The sequence below is a fragment of the Dendropsophus ebraccatus genome, chromosome 7 (assembly GCF_027789765.1).
Source record: "Dendropsophus ebraccatus isolate aDenEbr1 chromosome 7, aDenEbr1.pat, whole genome shotgun sequence".
In the NCBI taxonomy this organism is placed as follows: domain Eukaryota; kingdom Metazoa; phylum Chordata; class Amphibia; order Anura; family Hylidae; genus Dendropsophus; species Dendropsophus ebraccatus.
The window spans coordinates 107,750,267-107,757,748 of NC_091460.1; the positions used below are offsets into that span (position 1 = coordinate 107,750,267).

Here is a 7,482-nt window from a genome sequence, read left to right on the forward strand (position 1 = left end):
AGGCATTGCTCCCACCTAGCCATAATCCTGCTCCACACTGATGAGGGGCAACCCCCCCAAACAGCTGTATGTGGATGGTTACCTGGCCTTGGTTTTTCCATTGTCATTACTTTGACCTATAGGTCCACTAGTGATGAGCGAACCAGGTTCGCGTTTGAGTCCATCTGAACCCGAGAGATCGGCATTTGATTAGCTGTGGCTGCTGAACTTGGATAAAGCTCTAAGGTTGTCTGGAAAACATGAATACAGCCAATGACTATATCCATGTTTTCCACATAGCCTTAGGGCTTTATCCAACTTCAGCAGCCACCGCTAATCAAATGCTGAACGTTCGGGTTCGGATGGACTCGAGCATGCTCCAGGTTCGCTCATCTCTAAGGGCCACTTAATATGGTGGTTTCCTTACAGGAGCCACCCCTTGGCTGGGTCCTTCCTGGAGGGATATCTGGCTAGTCCTGTGTTTCGAGACTCTTTGATGAGGCTCCATGGGCTCTTCTTTTGCATATTCATGTTTCCCAGGGGGCAATGCACCCAGGACTTCACTGCTTTGAACGCTTTCACTAGCAGCCAGCAGTGTTGTTGTTTGGCTGGTCTCCCTGAGTTCAGCAATCTGTTTCTCTTCTGTCTGCCTCTGTCAGCCTCTCTCTGTCTGCCTGCCTGTCTGTCTTCCTGCCTCGTTCTGTGTATGGATAGCTACACATTGATAACTATTTATTAAAGAAAAACTATTGTAAATTCTCACTGATGCAGCGGTATTAACGAAAGCATACACTGGCCCCCAAAGAATGCGAATTAAATGGTTTAAACGCCACTTACCTGCGTCTTCCTTGCTGGCAAACAACCAAGCAACCAACCAGCCTACCTGCTTGGTTGTCTGCCTGCAAATGAGCTGCTAGCCTTTCTGTCAGCTGTATATGTCAGCACAGCCTTGATGACATCACCAGCCCTGCCCTGGCAGGCTAGTGGTAAACAACTTTGTTGCCATGGCAACAGGCTGCCAGAGTCAAACAAGTGTTTACCAAACAAACTTTTATTAGTAATGCCAAGCCTTAAATCTTGGGGTGCAGCAGCGCCCCCCCCCCCCCCCTTGTCGTTTCGGGTGCAGCTGACTTTATTTGGAGGTGCGGCTGCGCACCCTTGAGGGGTTCTGTTTTTAGGCAACTTATTTGGCGGGTGCACTGAACCTGGAAGCACTGTAATACCAGGTCAATGCCTGGAGAGGCCAGAGCAAGATCTTTTACCATCTCCCTGTTCTAAAAATTCATTCAATATATTGTCCACAGATAGGGGATGTATCAGATATTAAACAGATTTTTTTTTTATTTATTATTATTATTATTGAGAGTCTGTCTCTGTCTGCCTATGTCTGCCTGTCTCTGTCTGTCTGCCTGCCTGTCTGTCGTCCTGCCTCGTTCTGTCTACCTGCATCTGTTTGCCTCTCCATGCATCCATCAGTCTACATGATTATCATCTATGTATCTAATCTATGCATGGATAGCTACACATTGATAACTATTTATTAAAGAAAAACTATGGTGAATTCTCATCGGTGCAGCCGTATTAACGAAAGCATACACTGGCCCCCAAAGAATCCAAATTAAAAGCAAGCCCCGGAGCGATGTGCAACAGAGCAGGGAGCCCATGACTAGGGGAGGTGGGCAAGCACGTGTAGTGTGCGTGTTCGGGGAAGAGTGGGGGCTTGCTGCGATTGGGGGAGAGGGGAACTGGACCGCTATCCAAATAGGGTGGCTGCCAGGTCGCTGCGGGATGGCTTCCCCGCAGGCTTTAAGATTCCTTGTTCTCCGGGGCCCTCCGCCGGGGATGTGCGCAACCTCTCCTCGTCCTTCGCCCGCCCGGAACTGGTGACAGAAGAGTTGATAAAGGAGGTAGGTTTGGGGCGGATGTCAGGCCCATTTGAGTCTCCTTCTGTTCCTGGGCTGCGCATATCCCCGTTGGAGTTGGTCCCGTAGAGGGAGCAGGGTAAGTTTAGACTTATGCAAAAAAGGGGTCCGTGGAGCCTCAGTTACGAGTCTCAAAACACGGGAATAGCCAGATATCCCTCTCTCCAGAGAAGGAAGCCCATTGCCAAAGGGTGCCTCCTAGGGGGGAGAGCACCAAACCACCCTGATACGTAGTTCTTTAGGTCCTCACTCTGTTGCGAGCTTTGGGACCTAAATAGGGAAACACCAGGGTTACCCCTGTGAGTCAAAGTCTAACTCTGTGGCGAGTACAACGACATAAGTCAAGAGTTACCAAGGCTAAGCATCCATCCACAGACTGCAGTTTCAGGGTATTTGCCCCTCATCAGTGTGGAGCAGGGTTCTGGCTACTGGGGCATTGATAAATAGACCAACAAAACACAACAATCACTGAACTCAGGGAGAACAGTGAAAAATTCCAATGGAGTACTCATTTACGAGTCTCCATTGATTGTCCCATACAAAATTTAAATATGCAAAAAAAGGGGTCCGTGGAGCCTCAGTTACGAGTCTCAAAACACAGGAATAGCCAGATATCCCTCTCTCCAGAGAAGAAAGCCCATTGCCAAGGGGTGCCTCCTAGTGGGGAGAGCACCAAACCACCCTGATACGTAGTCCCTCAGGTCCTCACTCTGTTGCGAGCTTTGGGACCTAAATAGGGAAACACCAGGGTTGCCCCTGTGAGTCAAAGTCTAACCCTGTGGTGAGTATAACGACATAAGACAAGGGTTACCAAGGCTAGGCATCCATCCACAGACTGCAGTTTCGGGGTATTTGCCCCTCGTCAGTGTGGAGCAGGATTCTGGCTACTGAGGCAATGATAAATAGACCAACAAAAGACAACAATCACTGAACTCATGGAGAACAGTGAAAAATTCCAATGGAGTACTCATTTACGAGTCTCCGTTGATTGTCCCATACAAAATTTGAATATGCAAAAAAGGGGTCCGTGGAGCCTCAGTTACGAGTCTCAAAACACGGGAATAGCCAGATATCCCTCTCTCCGGTGTGGAGCAGGATTCTGGCTACTGGGGCTACTGTTTTGAGGCTCCACGGACCCCTTTTTTGCATATTCAAATTTTGTATGGGACAATCAATGGAGACTCGTAAATGAGTACTCCATTGGAATTTTTCACTGTTCTCCCTGAGTTCAGTGATTGTTGTGTTTTGTTGGTCTATTTATCATTGCCCCAGTAGCCAGAATCCTGCTCCACACTGATGAGGGGCAAATACCTTGAAACTGCAGTCTGTGGATGGATGCCTAGCCTTGATAACCCTTGTCTTATGTTGTTATATTCGCCACAGAGTTAGACTTTGACTCACAGGGGCCACCCTGGTGTTTTCCTATTTAGGTCCCAAAGCTCGCAACAGAGTGAGGACCTGAGGGACTACGTATCAGGGTGGTTTGTTGCTCTCCCCACTAGGAGGCACCCCTTGGCATTGGGCTTCCTTCTCTGGAGAGAGGGATATCTGGCTATTCCCGTGTTTTGAGACTTGTAACTGAGGCTCCACGGACCCCTTTTTTGCATATTCAAATTTTGTATGGGACAATCAATGGAGGCTCGTAAATGAGTACTCCATTGGAATTTTTCACTGTTCTCCCTGAGTTCAGTGATTGTTGTGTTTTGTAAGTTTAGACTTATCCATCACTTGTCATTCCCGGCAGGCGGGTCTGTTAATGACGGAATCGTGCCTGACTTGTGCGCGGTTTCCTATATGTCTTTTGATGTGGCTGTTCAGGGGGTTAGGAAATATGGGAGGGGCTGTTTGTTAGCAAAAACGGACATTGAAGCCGCCTTTTGCTTGCTGCCGGTACATCCGGATATTTTTCAGTTCTTCGGGTGTAAGTGGCAGGGGCAGTATTTTGTAGTTTAGTGCCTTCCTGGAGTGGGTGGTGCAGACAGAGTCTCAGGTGGATTCCGTGTTGTATTACCTGGATGATTTTTTGTTTTTGGGTCCAGGGGAGTCTCGGGTGTGTGCTGTTGTGCTGCAAACGATGGAATGGATTTGTTGGTACTTTGGGGTACCTCTGGCCCCAGAGAAGACAGAGGGGCTGGCTACAGTGGTAAAGTTTTTGGGCATTGTGATAGATACGGACAGGATGGAATGTAGGCTGCCCGAGAACAAGTTGGAGGAACTGCGGGTGGCAGCGGGATCGGCTATCCGGTGTAGGAAGCTTCGGTTGCGTGAGTTGCAGTCATTGATTGGGCGTTTGAACTTTGCCTGTCGGATTATTCCGATGGGCCGGGTTTTTTGCAGGCGGTTGGCTGCTGCCACAGTTGGGGCGCGGTCTCCGCATTATTATGTGTGAGTTGCGGGACGATTTGACGGTTTGGGGGGAGTTTTTGGTTACGTAACTGGTCAATGGTTATGGATAGGGTTGTGTCAAAGTTGATCTGGAGTTCTTTACAGATGCCTCGGGGGGTCATGGTTTTGGGGCGTTTCTCCAAGGGCGGTGGTGTGCAGCAGCGTGGCCTCCGGCGTGGCATGATTCGTGGGTTAGTGCGGAATTTGGCTTTACTGGAGCTGTTTCCTGTCATAGTGGCCACGGTGATTCGGGGTGAACTTTTGGCCAATAAGCGGGTGCAGTTTTTCTGTGACAATTTGGGGGTGGTTCAGGCCATAAACGCGCAGACAGCGCTGTGCATGTCCCGGGTGTTCGTAATGCTTTGGCTGACTCTCTCTCTCGTTTTCAGTGGCATCGGTTCCTGGAGTTGGCACCGAAGGTGGAGGAGCTCGGGGTTCCGTGTCCAGAGAGTCTGTGGCTGTGGGTGTAGAGGTGGCACTGGGTCTTGTGCAGCAGTCAGTGTCGCAAGGTACATGGTCGGCATATGCTCGGTGGTGGCGTGAGTGGGAAACGGTGTTGAGTGAGTTGCCGCAGGGAGGAGAGCTAGGGAGTTGGGATGAGTATGTCCTATACTATGTGGGTAGGTCTTTTGGCTTGGGGGTACCCCTTCTGGTATGGCTCAGCGCATTGCTGCTTTGGTTTTCTGGTTTAGGTTGAGGGAGATGCAGGACTTCACTAAGTCCTTTTTGGTAAGACAGGCCTTGAAGGGTTTTAGGAGGGGGGCCTGTCGCAAGGATACCCGTAGGCCGGTGTCCTTTCAGTTGTTGTTGCAGTTGGGGGACGGTTTGAAAGGAAATTGTGTGTCCTTGTATGAGCTCAGCTTGTTCCACCTGGCTTTTTCTCTTGCCTTTTTTGAGGCATTTAGGATTTCCAAATTGTTGTCTTCAAGTAGGCAGAAAGGGGGGGATTGCTGGGGTCTGATGTGTGTTTCTGGGAGGGGTTGTTGGAATGTAGATTACGTTGCTCCAAGACTGACCAGGCGTGTAGGGGGTGTGTAGTGCGGTTAGCCGCGTTGCCTGGGTTTTCGGTGTGCCCTGTCGAGTGTTTTCGGGTTTTTATGGGTTGGCGGCCGGATTGTTAGTACACTTGAATGGGCAGTTTTTGTCTAGATTCCAGTTCATTCAGGTCTTTCGAAAATTTTTGTCAGCAGTGGGGGAACGGGCATCGGAATATAGCTCACACTCGTTCCGGATTGGGGCGGCCTCTGAGGCAGCTGGTTGGGGCTTGGGGCCTGATGTCATTCGGAGGATAGGGCGATGGGAGTCGGAGCGGTTCCGTAGTTATGTTAGGCCCCAGCTGTTGTAACGGTTTTTTGGGGGTTCGAGTAGGTGGCTTTGAAGAACCTTTACTGGTGATGTTGTGTCTTTGTTTTCTTTCAGATGCCGCCCCTTGCCTGATATGGATCGTGGGCCACTGGTATGTCTATTGGGGAGGCTTGCGAGCGGACGTGCTGCCGGCAGGGCGCCAGCTCGGGTTTCCAGAGGGGAAGCCCAGATCAGGTGGTGGGGGCGAAGGGGCTTGGTGTGGTCCAGGTTGTTGCCCTTAGTACAGTTTTACACGATCATGGACAGAGCACCTGATGTCCTGGTCGTGCATGCCGGGGGCAATGACTTGGGCGTACGCACTTCTCGAGCAATTGTGCGGGATATCAAGTTCGATATGCTTCGGTTGTGGGTTGCATATCCTGGCATAATTATTGTATGGTCAGATATTGTGGCCAGGAAAACGTGGAGTCAGGGGAGGTCAGTGAGGGGTTTGAACAGGGCCCGCGCTAAGATTAATAAGACGGTGGGTCGTTTTGTGGCCAGGAACGTCGGGTTGGTGGTTCGCCATGGATCTGGCCCTTAGGTTGTGGAGGGACGACCACGCGTAAGGTATCACACGTGGTCGCTGTGGCTGGAGTGGGTAGGGGAATTGGAGGAGACCCTGTAGAATTGGTGACTGCTTTAAGGTTACAGTTAGTTTTAAAATTGGAGAACAGTATTTGGAAGGCTGGGGGGGTACCCGGCTCGGGGATATATCCTGTGGCCAATGTCACAGGGGATGGTTATGACTTCAACATGTGGTGCCCTTGGGTTAGGTTCCTGCGACCAAGGGCAAGTTGAAGTCCTGGTCGATTATGGAAAAGGTGGAAAGAACAGGGTCCTTCCAATTCTTCTCCCACTGGGTTTAACTAGCTCAGGAATTTATTTGTAATATTGCTGACCATGTTGGTTAAGGTTATTTATACTGCATAAAGAAAAAGGTTATATATATCTTGTTGGTATATGTTTGTTAATAAAATTGGGCCGCTGTGGCCTTTGCACCACATTAATGTGTCGTCTCTTTAATGGGGGAAGGGGTGGTGTAGGGTCAGGCGCAGTTAAGCTATAACCAAGTCATGGTTTAAACGCCACCTACCTGCGTCTTCCTTGCTTGCAAGCAACCAACCAAGCAACCAACCAGCCTACCTGCTTGGTTTCCTGCCTGCAAATGAGCTGCTAGCCTTTCTGTCAGCCTTGATGACATCACCAGCCCTGCCCTGGCAGACTAGTGGTAAACAACTTTGTTGCCAAGGCAACAGGCTGCCAGAGACAAACAAGTGTTTACCAAACAAACTTTTATTAACAATGCCAAGCCATAAATCTTGGGGTGCAGCTGTGCACCACTCTTGGGGGGTGTTTCTTGCAATGCTGTTTCGGGTGCTGCTGACTTTATTTGGAGGTGCGGCTGCGCACCCCTGAGGGGTTCTGTTTTTAACCAATAACCAAAGAAATTGCACAGTTAGATAGAAGTATACAAAAATCTTTATTACAATAAATCAATTCATAAAAACAGATAAAACGAAGTATGGGAGGTCAAAACCAGAGGGGGAGGAAGACATCAGTGTGGTATAACAGAGATTAGAAATACATATACTGTGGTAGAAGTTAATGAAACACTACCATCTAGTGGTCATTGTTTGTATGGCAAAAAGGGGGGGGGGGGCTCATAGCAAGTAATTAGAAAGAAGCCCAGTAAATAATATGAATTGATTTATTGTAATAAAGATTTTTGTATACTTCTATCTAACTGTGCAATTTCTTTGGTTATTGGTTTTGTGTATTCGTTGTACTGTAGAATATTGTAGGCAGGACTTTGTAGGTTGTCTGGGTTCTGTTTTTAGGCAACACATTT

General features: G+C 49.1%; 1 pseudogene; it reads right to left on the reverse strand.

The window, feature by feature from the left end:
* Nucleotides 1–1,168: 1,168 nt before the first annotated feature.
* On the reverse strand, nucleotides 1,169–1,333 carry LOC138797998 (U2 spliceosomal RNA; annotated as a pseudogene).
* Between the last annotated feature and the right edge of the window lie 6,149 nt (nucleotides 1,334–7,482).